Here is a 15,447-nt window from a genome sequence, read left to right as displayed (position 1 = left end):
AGATATGAGCAATATCGCTGTGCCATAGTACTTGTACATAGTACTCTAAGGTGGAGGTCTTGTTTACACCTATCTACAAGCAGAACATGGTGACATATTTGTTTCTACACAGCTTCACTGAAAGGCTGATTTGGAAGAAAGATATCACTGAGATAACACAAACTCATGACCTCCCAATTACTATGGAGGCACTTTAACCCAAAATTGGTGGTGTAGCGGACAGTGAAGAAGATTACCTCAGAGTACAATGGGACCTTGATCAGATGCACCAATAAGTCAAGGAGTGGCAGATGGAGTTTAATTTAGATAAATGTGAGGTGTTGCATTTTGGTAAGGCAAACCAGGGCAGGACTTATACAGTTAATGGTAGGGCCCTGGAGACTGTTGCTCAATAAAGAGACCTAGAGGTGAAGGTACATAGTTACTTGAAAATAGAGTCGCTGGCAGACAGGGTTGTGAAGGCTGCATTTGGTACACTTACCTTCATTGGTCAGACCATCGAGTATCGGAGTTGGGACTTCATTTTGTGGCTGTACAAGATATTGGTGACGCCACTTTTAGAATACGACATACAATTATGGTCAGGTACAGGATCTTTTTACAGGAAGGATCTTGTTAGACTTGAGAAGGTGTGGGAAAGATTTACAAGGATATTGCTGGGACTGGAGGGTTGAGGTATAGGGAGATGCTGAATAGGCTGGGGCTTTTTTCCTTGGAGTATCGAGGCTGAGGGGTAACCTTATATAGTTTATAAAGTCTTTTTCTGAGAGTGGGGGAGTCCAAAACTAGAGGGCATCAGTTTAAGGCGAGGGGGAAAGATTTAGAAAGGACCAAATGAGTAACTTTTTCACACATGGGGTGGTGTACGCGTGGAACACGCTGACAGAGGAAGTGGAGAAAGCTGGTACAATTACAACATTTAGGAGGCTTCTGGATGGGTACATGAAGGATTTAGAGAGATATGGGCCAAATGCTGGCAAATGGGACTAGGTCGGATTGGGATGTCTGTTTGGCACAGGCGAGTTGGACTGAAGAGTCTATTTCTGTGTTGTGTGAAGATGACCCTGAACCACTATCCCATTCCATATATGGTGCTCTCACTCCTTAATCAAACATGTCTATTCACCTGTGCTTTTTCAACTATATAAACAACAAAATATTCACATTTTGTTGACTCCGACAATGAAAGTTGCTGATGATCCTCTTTGAATATACAGCCCCTCAATATATGTCTGGGTAGTCAATACCTCTGGGCAGACTAGTGCATGTATATCAGAATATTAGCAATGAGCATAGGGGTTAGAATTTGCCTGGTGTGGGTCACAACATAACGGCTTCTTGTAAGAAATCATTGACAATCAATTAGTTCAAACTCCAGCAGGGGGCACTCTTGGATTTCACAGTGATCAATAATTTAATAATGAAGCAACATTAACATTGGCTAATATCTTTGAAATTGTTACATCACATCAAACGATGTCTAAAACCTGTGTAAACAACACACTTAGTAATGCCTGGTATGAACTGGGAGTATAAAACTGGAAATTGTTTATCATCAGTTGCTCAACCTCCTTCCATGACCTCATCCCAAAACATGTATCTGCACCCTGCTCTTATTCATTGGAAGTTAATGTTTGCTTAAAATGCTTTTGAATTATCCAGTTATTCGTATTGAGCAAATTAAATAAAATAGCTAAGAGGCTTAATTAACACATCATTTAACCAAACAATAAAGTGGGCCAAAAGCTGGCAAATGGGACTAGATTAATTTAAGATATCTGGTCAGCATGGATAAGCTGGACCAAATGGTCTGTTTCTGTGCTGTATAACTCTATGACTCTGAACAAGCATTAGGAGTAGACAGCACACATCATCTTTAAGAGTTGATCCTTGTCAACTCAAACATGAGGTGGTCTTGTGGTGCAGCAGGTGGTGACCCTGCATCTGAGTCAGAAATTCCAGGTACAAGTTCCACTCCAGGACGTAATGGCCAAACAGGTTGATTACCAACCTACAAATGGTTCCAACACACATCATTGGCAGGCGGCTACACTGGAAGCTATTCATCATCAGCCATGTGATGAGCTCCAAATTACAACATACCTATGAAAGTGCATGTTGCCATAGCAACTGAAATTTCCAGCTAGACTGTAAAATACCACACCACACACAAACACATATGACACTCAGATTCAGTCCAAAACTTACATTGAAAACCTTGTGAGTAAATCGATGTTATATTTTGATCTGGAAAACTTGCTTTAACTGGAGAAAAATATTTTTTCTAAGATTAAATCACTATTTCAGTTAAAATTATTCACTAACATAAACAATTAAAGAAAAAGACAGATTTGATTTTCTTCTGAAGTAACCAACGTTCAAGTAGAAAGCTTCCACAAAAAGATAATGAGCAGATAACACTTTCTTTTTGGAGATGCTGATTCATACATATTGGCCAGAACTTCAAAAAGCACCAGCTTTTCTCCTAATCATTGCCATGGGATCTTTACATCCACCTAAAAACCGCAAATGGGATCTTGAGTTTAATATCTCATCTTGAAAATGGCACCTGGTTAGGATTTGGTGCTTTCATTGCCATGGCCCAGATTCGATTCCTGGTCAAGGAAGATGATTTTGGGTTAACACAGTGGCTCAGTGGTTAGCACCGCTCCTTCATAGCATCAGTAACCAGGTTCGATTCCAGCCTTGTGTGACTGTCTATTTGGAGTTAGCACATTCTCCTGGTGTCTGCATGAGTTTCCTCTGGATTCTCCAGTTTCCTCCCCAGTTCCAAAAATGTGCTGGCTAGGTAAATTGGCCACGTTATTGCTCATAGTGCCCCAGGATGTGCAAGCTTGGTGGGTTAGCCATGGGAAATGCAGGGTTTCAGAGATAGGGTGCTGATGGGTCTGAAAGGAATGCACTTCAGAGGGTCAGTGTGGACTTGATGGGCCAAATAGCCTGCTTCCACACTGCAGGGATTCTATGAATGCAACAGCAACTCCCTCAGTGCTGCATCAGAATTGGCTAGCCTTTCTGTGCTCAAGCTTCTGAAGAGGGTCTTGAATAATTACACTAACAATGTAAAGAATATATTTCTGACCTGCAGTAATGGCTAAGATCCATTACAGTAAGCTGTATCCCTTTATTGATCCTCATACCTGCGTTGAGAATGCTCAATGTTGACAACAGGGAGTGGATAAGAAGTGTTCTAGTCTCTGCTGAAACTTCCACTGTCATTCACAAACTATCTAAAGAAAAGTCGCAGATATTGACAAAAAATAAGCTGACACCCTTCACTGCAAAATAAAGATATAATTTTAGAGACAAGCAGAGACAGAAGCAGACTAATGACTAGTACAGTGTGCTGGTCAAATGCGGAAGCACCCAAACTGCAGACATTAAAGTTCCCCATTCCCTCACCAAACTACTTTCCCTTCCATTCCAACCTCCTTTTTACAAGAAGTTTCACCTCTGGTCCATTTTCTTAACTGATAATGTCATAATTATACCACCAGTCTAGGGGCATCTAGGCAGGTGGCTGGTCCACATTGAGTCTGAGCCGGTATAATGGAAAGATAGAAATCATGACAAATGTGCATTTAAACAGTACCATAGGGCATCACAAAGTACCAACCCTCTGGCACTGCAGCATTCCTTCAGCACTGGCCTGCATTTTGTACTCAATTCTTTAAAAGGGGGACCTGAATTCTCAACCTTTGACCTCTGTGCAGTCAGCTGAGCAATGGCTGATAAATAACAGAGCACGATCATGAATCTTAACTGAATTTTCACTTCCTGATTCAGATACACTGGGTGCTATTAATAAAATGTGAACAACTGCAGAGTGGTGATCCAGAAATTGAACCTTGGATAAACTGGACACTGTGAATAAGTGTTGGGAGGGGTGGTGGAGATAGTTGCACAAATTTGGATTGTAGACAAATGACTTTGGAGATGAACTAAGAGAAGAATGGAAGACCGGAAGTGGGGAGTAAAAGAGGTAACTTCTCTGACAAAAGATAGAATCAAAATTACATAAAATAGTTATTTGCTTTGCATTAGATTACATTAGATTACTTACAGGGTGGAAACAGGCCCTTCAGCCCAAAAAATCCACACCAACCCTCCAAAGAGCAACCCACCCCGACCCATTCCCCTACATTTACCCCTTCATCTAACACTACGGGCAATTTTGAATGGCCAATTCACCTCACCTGCACATTTTTGGACTGAGAGAGGAAACCAAAGCACCCAGAGGAAATTCATGCAGACACGGGGAGAATGTGCAAACTCCACACAGGCAGTTGCCTGAGGCGGGAATTCAACCTGGGTCTCTGGCGCTGTGAGGCAGCAGTGCTAACCACTGTGCCACCATTTGTTTTTAGTGTGAAAACAGGCCCTTTGGCCTAACAAGTCCACACCGACCCTCCGAAGAGTAACCCACCCAGACCCATTTCCTTCTGACTAATGCACCTAACACTATGGGCAATTTAGAATGAACAATTCACCTGACCTGCACATCTTTGGACTGTGGGAGAAAACTGGAGCACCCAGCGGAAACCCACGCAGACACGGGGAGAATGTGCAAAGTCCACACAGACAGTCCCCAGCGGCTGGAATCAAACCTGGGACCCTGGTGCTGAGAGACAGCAGTGCTAACCACTGAGATACCATGCCATGGCCCAAATGGTAACTGAAATAATGTGTGCTCGTTTTAGTTATTGTGCAATAAATCTTAGAAAATTCACATCAAGGTTTATAAAGAAAAAATATTTTTGAGATTCCCTTTTTTAAAGCAACATTGTAGACACCCACAAAAGGCAAAGGATCTCTGATGACACTGTATTAATGCAAAACTGGTGTCTAATAATTGTAAATTATTCTGAACTGATACAGCATCTCAAAAAGGGAATGTTAATATTTAGAAAACAGTTTTATCAAAATGCACATGAAAATACACTTATGTGGGTGCTTGTCAAGTTGTTGGAGGGAATCCTGAGGGACCAGATGTACATGTATTTGGACAAGCAAGAACTGATTATGGAGAGTCAACATGGCTTTGTGTGTGGGAAATCATGTCTCACAAACTTGATTGAGTTTTTTGAAGAAGTAACAAAGAGGATTGATGAGGGCAGGGCGGTAGATGTGATCTATATGGACCTCAGAAAGGCATTCGACAAGGTTCCCTATGGCATACAGGGCAAACTTGCTATTTGGATACAGAACTGGCTCAAAGGTAGAAGATAGAGGGTGGTGGTCGAGTGTTGTTTTTTAAACTGGAGTCCTGTCACCAGTGGAGTGCCACAAGGATTGGTGCTGGGTCCACTACTTTTCATCATTTACATAAATGATTTGCGTGTGAGCATAAGAGAAATGTGGCTCAAGGATGGGCAGGACTGGCAGCTTAATGTTCCAGGATACAAATGCTACAGGAAGGGTAGAAAGGGAGGCAAGAGAGGAGGGGGAGTGGCGTTTTTAATAAGGGATAGCATTACAGCTGTACTGAGGGAGGATATTCCCAGAAATACATCCAGGGAAGTTATTTGGGTGGAACTGCGAAATAAGAAAGGGATGATCACCTTATTGGAATTCTATTATAGACCCCCTAATAGTCAAAGGGAAATTGTGAAACGAATTTGTAAGGAGATCTCCGTTATCTGTAAGAATAATAGGGTGGTTATGGTAGGGGATTTTAACTTTCTAAACATAGACAGGGACTACCATAGTGTTAAGGGTTTAGATGGAGAGGAATTTGTTAAGTGAGTACAAGACAATTTTTCTGATTCAGTATGTCGTCGTACCTATTAGAGAAGGTGCAAAACTTGACCTACTCTTGGGGAATAAGGCATGGCAGGTGACTGAGGTGTCAGTGGGGGAGCACTTTGGGGCCAGTGGCCATAATTCTATTAGTTTTAAAATAGTGATGAAAAGGATAGACCAGATCTAAAAGTTGAAGTTCTAAATTGGAGGAAGGCTAATTTTGACAGTATTAGGCAAGAACTTTCAAAAACTGATTGGGCGCAGATCTTTGCAGGTAGCCTGGAAAATAGGTAGCCTTCAGAAGTGAGATAATGAGTGTCTCGAGAAAGTATATTCCTGTTAGGGTGAAAGGAAAGGCTGGTAGGTATAGGGAATGGGTAGGGCTGGTAGGGTATAGGGCTGGTAGGTCAGGTAATGACAGGATAGATCGAATGAATCCTTAGAAAGGTTTTAAAGGCAGTAGGAGTATACATAAGAGAGAAATCAGGAAGGCAAAAAGGGGAAATGAGATAGCTTTGGCAAATAGAGTTAAGGAGAATCCAAAGGATATTTACAAATACATTAAGGACAAAAGGGTAACTAGGAAGAGAATAGGGCCCCTCAAAGATCAGCAAGGGGGCCTTTGTGTGGAGCTGCAGGAGATGGAGCAGATATTAAACGAGTATTTTGCATCAGTATTTACTGTGGAAAAGGACATGGAAGATATAGAATGTAGGGAAATAGATGGTGACATCTTGAAAAATGTCCCTCTGTAATGTCTTGAAACACATAAAAGTGGAAAAATCCCCAGGACCTGATTAGGTGTACCCTAGAACTCTGTGGAAAGCTAGGGAAGTGATTGCTGGGCCTCTTACTGAGATATTTGTATTATTGATAGTCACAGGTGAGGTGCTGGAAGACTGGTAGTTGGCTAATGTGGTGCCATTGTTTAAGAAGGGTGGTAAGGACAAGCGAAGGAGCTATAGACCAGTTATAGATTTGATTAGATTAGATTCCATACAGTGTGGAAACAGGCCCTTCGGCCCAACAAGTCCACACCGACCCTCCAAAGAGGAACCCACCCAGACCCATTTCCCTCTGACTAATGCACCTAACACTATGGGCAATTTTGCATGGCCAATTCACCTGACCTGCATATCTTTGGACTGTGGGAGGAAACCAGAGCACCCGGAGGAAATCCACGCAGACACAGGGAGATTGTGCAAATTCCACACAGACAATCGCCCGAGGCTGGAATCAAACCTGGGACCCTGGTGCTGTGAGGCAGCAGTGCTAACCACTGAGCCACCATACCGCCCCATGCTAGTCAGCTTGCTGATGACACCAAAGTTGGAGGTATAGTGGACAGTGAAGAAGATTACCTCAGATTACAACAGGATCTTGATCAGATGGGCCAATGGGCTGAGAAGTGGCAGATGGAGTTTAATTTAGGTAAACATGAGGTGCTGCATTTTGGGAAAGCAAATCTTAGCAATACTTATACACTTAATGGTAAGGTCCTAGGGAGTGTTGCTGAACAAACAAACCTTAGCGTGCAGGTTCATAGCTCCTTGAAAGTGGAGTCGCAGGTGGATAGGATAGTGAAGAAGGCGTTTGGTATGCTTTCCTTTATTGGTCAGAGTACTGAGTACAGGAGTCATGTTGCGGCTGTAATGGTCACTGGTTGGGCCACTGTTGGAATATTGCGTGCAATTCTGGTATCCTTCCTATCGGAAAGATGTTGTGAAACTTGAAAGGGCTCAGAAAAGATTTAAAGGATGTTGCCAGGGTTGGAGGATTTGAGCGAGCGGGAGAGGTTGAATAGGCTGGGGCTGTTTTCCCTGGAGCGTCAGAGACTGAGGGGTGACCTTATAGAGGTTTATAAAATCATGAGGGGCATGGATAGCATAAGCAGACAAAGTCTTTTCCCTGAGGTGGGGGAGACTAGACGAGAGGGCATAGGTTTAGGGTGAGAGGGGAAAAATATAAAAGAGACCTAAGAGGCAACATTTTCACGCAGAGGGTGGTATGTGTATGGAATGAGCTGCCAGAGGAAGTGGTGGAGGCTGGTACAATTGCAACATTGAAAAGGCATCTGGATGGGTATATGAATAGGAGGGGTTTGAAAGCATATGGGCCAAGTGCTGGCAGGTAGGACTAGATTGGATTGGGATATCTGATCGGCATGGATGGGTTGGACTGAAGGGTCTGTTTCCGTGCTGCACATCGCTATGACTATGACTTGGTTTAAAAATAAACTGGTGTGCTAAAAAAGTTATTTTCTTTTTGTCAGGGGTGTGCTAACAATGCGTTTTTAAAACTTCCAAGAAATTGTGGCTGAAAAAGGCATATGAACAAACTGCAATCAACGAATCATCGAGGACTATAACACAAAAAAAGCAGCTTCAGCCTTTGAGTCTGTGCCAATCAAAAACAACCACTTAACTATTCCAATCCCATTTTACAGCATTTGGCCCAGAGCTTCGCTTGCCTTGGCATTGCAAGTGTACACCTAAATACTTTTTAAATGCTATGAGGGTTTCTACCCCTACCAAAAAGTAAAAGTAAAGTTGTCACAGTTCCACCAGACTGTAGGGCTGCTCCCTCATCACAGAGAGACGATTGGTGGTGGTTTAGCCTGAGGGTCACCAATCAACCCCATACATTCAATTCTAAATCATTCATATATACCACAAAAAGCATGAGCCCCAATGAATTCCACTGGTCAGACTTCCAACGAAAAAACTAGTCCTTTACCATCATCCTCTGCTCCTGCCACTCAGCCATTTGGCAAATTTTCTTGGATTTCATGAGCTCTCACCTTCCCTACTGTCTCCCATGCAGGACCTTATCAAAAACCTTGCTAAAGTTCAAGTATGTGATGTTGAATGCATTGCCGTTAACTATGCCGTCACCTCTTTGAAAATCAATCAAGTTGGTCAGATGTTATCTCCCCTTATCAGCATGAATTTGTTTATGCTTGATGAATCCTTGCCTCTCCAAGTGCAGATTGCTACTGTCCCTCAGAACTGCTTCGAAGAGTTTGCTCACCACTGAGGTTAGACTGATTGACCTGTAGTTTGCTCGTTCTTCACTTGCTTGCTTGCTTCCTTCTTGAACAACAGTGCCCGCATTGGCTGTTCTCCAGTCCTCTGGCACCTGTGGCAAGAAGGAATTGAAGATTCACGGCAACTCCTCTATTTCCTCCCTTGCCTCACTCAGCCGCCTGAGATACACTTCACCCCTACCATTAAAATCCTGCCGTTCGTCTTCATTCCCTCTTGTGCAGCAGTCCCACCCATATTGCCATGAAATTAGCATGCATTGCTTTCTCTGCATAGTCATCACACCGAACAGCATCCAAAATGGTGTTATCTGTTAGAAAGGGGGATGGAAACAGGGGACTCCAGAACTATCTGCCTTCCTCTACTCTGTCTGGTTGTCACAGATGCCCTTTCGCCTATTCAGTCATCACTTGCAGTGGGCACACCTCACTCAACATACTAAACTGACACACACAGCATCGCAAATGGTCTACAGTGAATGCTCTACAGCTGCCACATAAATGCCAGACTCTGACCATCTCCAATAAAGAGTCAAACTAACTACAGTCCCTTGGCATTCAATGCAGTTATATCACAGAATCCTCCACTATTAACATCCTAGGGTATTATTATTGACCACATACTCAACTAGACTCATAATATAAATACAGTGAAGAGAAGAGCAGGTCAGAGTCTCGGAACACTGCAGCGAAGAACTCACCTCCTGACTCCGCAAAGCCTGTCAACAAGGCACAAGTCAGGAGTGTGATGGAATACGCCCCATTTGCTTGGATGGGTGCAGCTCCAACAACACTCAAGGAGCTTGACACCATCCAGGCTGAAGCAGCCCTCTTGATTGGCACCACATCCACAAGCATCCACTCTTTCCACCACTGATGCTCAGTAGCAACAGTGTGTACTATCTACAAGATGCACTGCAGAAATTCACCAAAGATTCTTACACAGCACCTCCCAAACCCACAACCAGTGCCATCTAGAAGGACAAGGGCAGCAGATACATTGGAACACCAGCACTGGCAAGTTCCCCTACCATCTGACCTGGAAATATATTGCCATTCTTTCTGGGTCAACATTTTGGAATTCTCTCCCGAATGGAATTGTGCGCCTACCTACAGCATACAGACTGCAGTGGTTCAAGAAGGCAGCTCACCTTCCCCTTCACAAGGGCAACTAGAAGACAATAAATGCTGGCTAGCTAGTGACACCCATATCCCACAAGAGAATTTTAAAAAGCTGAGCTGCACACACTTCCTGCATATGTGGTGACAAGGGACAAGTGAAGCTTTCATAGTTTGCAACTTAGCACAGGAAGACCATATCATCATGATTAAACTTCTGTTTTGTCAAGAGAACTACTGAGTAAAACAAGATAGCAGCCTAAATGTTCACTTTGGTTTAGTCTATCGTACACTTGACTACTTCATAATGTTATGGGTTCAAGACCCACAGCAGCAGAAATAGGAACACAAATATCCACGTTAGCAATCCACAGTCTAAGGGAGCATTACAGTCTTTATTGGCCAGTTCAAAGAAAAATTGAGCTCTGGAGAGTCAGTAGTGAGGAAACACTGCATTGTCGGAAGGTCAAAGCTATGGGAGTGTTGCACTGTTGGAGGGACAGTATTGGAGGAGAGCTGCATCATTGGAAGGACAGTACTAAGGGAGTGCTGTACAATGGAGGGATAGTACTGAGAAAGTGCTGCACAAATGGGGCACACTACTGAGGAAGAGCTGTAGTGTCAAAACGGCATTGCCGAGGGAGAGCTGCACTACCAGAAAGGGTAGTGCTGAGGAACTGCTGCAATGCCAGAAGGGCAGTATCCTAGGCAGTACTGAGGGAAAGATGCATGGCGAGAATAGCAGTACTGAAAGAGCACTGCATTGCTGCGGTAGCAATACTGAGAGAACACTGAACTGTGCCACCACATCTACAAGCACCCACTCTCTCCACTGATGCTCAGTAGCAGCAGTGTGTACTATCTACAAGAAATTCACCAAAGATTCTTAGACAACACTTCCCAAACCCACAACCCAAGGGCAGCAGATACATCGGAACACCATCACTGGCAAGTTCCCCTCCCATCTGACTTGGAAATATATTGCCAATCTTTGTGGGTCAACATCTTGGAATTCTCTCCGTAATGGAATTGCGCGTATACCTAGAGCATAGGGACTGCAGCAGTTCAAAAAGGCAGCTCACCATGAGGAAGTGGTGCATTATCAGGAGGTGAACAGTGATTGAGTGCTGCCTGTGCTGCATGCTGGAGGTACAACATTGAGGGAGTGCCTCACTGTCGGATGGGCTGTCTACTTCAGGTCAGAGGAACTTGAAATAAAATCGTTTTGCAGGTTTCAATTTTAGAACAAGTTGTTAATTATAAACATGGCATCTTAATTGGAGATATACGTATAATCATTAAAATGAGTAGAACAAGTTGAAAAAACCTATAAACACATTCTATATTCTCAGCTTTATAAACAGTATCATAGAGTACAAAAGCCATGAAATTTTGCTAAAACATTGGTTATTGCATGATTAGGCTTGTAATATCCAATTCTGAGGGGGTACCATACTTTTGGAAGGATGTTCAGAAACTTTGGAAAGTACAGAGGAAAGTTTACGTCAAATTTCAGAGATGAAAAAGTTCAATGAAATGGTGAGACTTGGGAAACAGGGATTATTCTCCTTTGAGCCGAGAAGACTAAGAGGAATGCTAATAGAGGTGTCCAAAATCAAAACTTTGCATAGAGCTGATAATGAGAAATTGTTTCCAGCAGCAAAAGAACAGGTAAATCAGAGGATACAGATTCAAGATAACAGGCAAAAGGTCCAGAGGGTCAGCTGAGGAGAATAAGTTTGTTGCAGCAAAATTGTGATGATCTGGAAAGCTCTGCCTGAAAGGGTAGAGGTTGCCGATTAAATAACAACTTTCAAAAGTGGGCAGCACGGTGGCACAGTGGTTAGCACTGCTGCCTCACAGCGCCAGAGACCCAGGTTCATTTCCCGCCTCAGGCAACTGATGGTGTGGAGTTTGCACATTCGCCCCATGTCTGCGTGGGTTTCCTCCCACAGTCCAAAAATGTGCAGGTGAGGTGAATTGGCCATGTTAAATTGCCTGTAGTGTTAGGTGAAGGGATAAATGTAGGGGAATGGATCTGGGTGGGTTGCGCTTCGGCAGGTCGGTGTGGACTTGTTGGGCCGAAGGGCCTGTTTCCACACTGTAAGTAATCTAATCTAATCTAAAAAAGGGGGATTTAGAATTAATTTATGTGATGTAGGCGTCACTGGCTAGGCCAGCTTTTATTGTCCATCTCTAAATTGCCCTTGAGAGAGTGGTGGTGAGCTGTCTTCTTGAATTGCTGCAGTCCTCAGTGCTGTAGCGACATCCACCATGCCTTTAGGAAGGGAGCTCCAGGATTATGACACAATGACAGTGAAGGAATGATGATATAATTCCAGGTCAGGATGGTGTGGATTGGATGGGAACTTACAGGGGGTGGTGTTTCCTGGTCCTTCTAGGTGGTAAAGGTCATGGGTGGAAACTGCATAGTTATTTAGATTAGATTAGATTAGATTAGACTCCCTAGTGTGGAAACAGGCCATTCAGCCCAACATGTCCACACCAACCCTCTAAAGAGTAACCCATCCAGATCCATTTCCCTCTGACTAATACACCTAACGCTATGGGCAATTTAGCATGGCCAATTCACTTGGCCTGCATATCTTTGGGCTGTGGGAGGAAATCGGAGCACCCGGAGGAAACCCGCACAGACACGGGGAGAATGTGCAAACTCCACACAGACAGTTGCAGTTCTCTCAAAGAGCTAGGACAAACACAATGGGATAAGTGGCCTTGTTCCATGATACAACAGTGGAGTCACAGAGCTATTATGGAAACCAATCAGCTCAGTCTCAGGTCAACGTTGTAGGAACTTTTAGACCAACCATCTTCAGATGCCCTTTTTCTTCAATGCATGCTCGGAAGTAGGTTACTGACTGATGATTGTACAGTGTTCAGCCATATTAATAGTTGTTCAGAAATGTAACAATTGTAACACAAACAGCAAACAACATCCAAGTGTTAGCTGATAAGTGATAAATGCACCACACAAGTGGCAGTTAACGAGGATCTTCAACTAATCAAAACACTTCTCAATGACATTCAATTACATTATTACTGTCAAATGCCCCACATTAACATGCTGAGGGCCATCTTTAACCAAAAATGTAATTGGACTAACCATATAAGTATTGTTGGAGTACTGTGTGCTGTTCTAGTCACCTCACTACAGGAAGGATGTGACATCACTGGAGGAGATACACCAGCAAGTTCACCAGAATGTTCCTGGGACGGAGAAACTGAGCAATAAGGAGAGACTAGAATAGGTTTGGACTATTTACTTTAAAGCAGAGAAAATTGAGCGGTTTAAGTATATACTTAAGGTGTATAATATTGAGGGGTATGGACAAGGTGAGCAGAGAGCAGCTGTTCCCCTTGGTTGAGGGGTCAATCATGAGAGGGCATAGTTTTAGGGTAAGTGGCAAGAGATTCAGAGGGGATTTGGGAAAAATAACATTTTCAGTCAGCAGGTGGTGGGAATCTGGCATGGAAAGATAGTGGAGGCCAGAAACCTTACAACCTTTAAAAAAAATATTTGGATGAGCACTTCAAATATCATTAAATTCAAGGACATCGGACAAGTGCAGGAAAGTAGTGCACCTTTAGTGGTAAATATGTAGGTGCAAACTCAATGGGCCAAAGGGTCTTTTCTGCGCTATATGAATCTATGACTCCATGAACAGCAGACCAGAGCCTGGGTATTCTGCAGCAAGCATCATGTTGCACTTTGGTAGTGCACTTGAAATTAGGCCCTAATTTTCTAGGATGCATCAGAAAAGTTAAAGATGTCATCAAAGTACACAAAATCCCCCAATTTACCTGTTTTTTGTTTTAACAGTTGGGGGTGCAGAAATCATGTACTGAACAAGAATTATTACTATAACAAATTAATAGATTCAAATAATAGATAAACAACTATGAACTCTAAACCCTTGTAAAAGTCCCCTGTATGTGTATCTATATAAAACACACACAGACACGAAACATTAGTGTTATGAGGGAACAGAAAAAAACTGGAAGGTTGTTCAATGGCCCCTCTTCACAGGGTTCTTTTGCTTCTCATGACTTCCTGTTCTTCAATCTCACTTCTCCAGACACTTTTCACTCCCTTGCAGAAGACCCAGAGCGACCAGCTCACAAATTATTTCACCTCTAACTTATTGGTTCAAACCAACAGTTTTTAACCAACTGGTGAAAGAAAAAAACATTGGCTTATTTTAGGCTTCAGGATTTTTTTTAGTGCGGGAGAGACACACCACCACCTGTCAGGAGGTCCAAAGGCTTCTGGCCATATCCTTCACACCCACAAGCTATTCAGTTACCCAGGACCAGAGACCTTGTAAATTTGCTTGCCAGCTGCAGAGGGCTTTAAAGTCCATGCATGACAATGACTTCCAAAACCAGAAGTAAATGCTATAATCAGTGTGCTGACATGTGTGCATAGCTGTGCAGTTTAGAGAGAACGCTGCCCAGGACTGAATCATATAGTTGTTGGCAAGCTAAAGATTTCTGTCATCAACAACTGGTCACAACTACAAAAACTACTTGTTGCTAGCTGAAACTCACTTTGTACACACCCTTTGGTATCAGCCTATCTGCAATTAGCTTCCCCACTGGTTGATCAAAGCAGCAGTGTAAACACATGTCCAATGAATTTAAAAGTGATTTACTGAAAATGTGTAGTAAGCCCTTCCATTATACTTGGTTTTTAAAAGTCCCTTTTCCATTTTAGTCTACAATCAACAAAACAGGAAAATAAAAAGCTACAGTCTTTACTCAAGTGATTTCTTGAAGTCTTTCTGTGACCTCCAAGGCACAATTGAAGAGGAGTTATAATGGCATACTTGCAACTTGCCTGTGCAAGTCCAGCTCCAAAAACACTCAGGAGGGTGGACACAATCCAGGACAAAGTTGTCTACTTCATCAAAGAGCTTAAACATTAACTCCATCCATCATCAATGAACAGTGATGGAACTATATACCATATATACATGATGCAGCTGATCACCAAGTTTCCTTCACAGTACCTTCAAAATTCATGATCTCCTACAAACAAGGGCAGCAGGCACATATGTCTCTCCAAATGGAAGGATCTAGAACGTGGAGGTACAGTCTCAAAGGAAGGGGCCAATCATCTTGGAATTAGATGAGATCATTTTTCACATGATAGGTTTTAAATCTTTGGAATCCCCTACCCTAGAGCAGTGGTTCCCAGCCTTTTCAACATCAAGGCACACTTCAATGAGACAAATGATTCCATGGCGCATCCACTTTTTTTGGATGAATTGAATGCTCATAAACGACATATTTGCTTGCATTTACTATGGTTGTGGACTTACTAGAGAGGTTTGCAACATAATGCATACATGTCAAAGAAGAATCAAAAGCATTGATATTTCAAATCCATCAGCCTTAATGAACTTCCCATCAACTACTGAATATTCCAGCAGCTGGAAATGTTCACTTGTATTGGTGAACCCGCCAATCTGCAAAGCAAACTTCCCATTCGCAGCTTACTC

At 42.9% G+C, this 15,447-nt stretch overlaps 1 protein-coding gene across 2 annotated transcripts in view; it reads right to left on the bottom strand.

Moving 5' to 3' along the window:
* The window catches only part of ubac2 (UBA domain containing 2), a 250,361-nt gene that overhangs the window by 180,550 nt on the left and 54,364 nt on the right, over positions 1-15,447 (bottom strand). The window lies entirely within an intron of this gene.

Source organism: Chiloscyllium punctatum, chromosome 9 (assembly GCF_047496795.1).
Source record: "Chiloscyllium punctatum isolate Juve2018m chromosome 9, sChiPun1.3, whole genome shotgun sequence".
Taxonomy (NCBI): Eukaryota; Metazoa; Chordata; class Chondrichthyes; order Orectolobiformes; family Hemiscylliidae; genus Chiloscyllium; species Chiloscyllium punctatum.
Note: the sequence above shows the minus strand (reverse complement) of the source record. Positions and strands in the feature narration are given on the sequence as shown.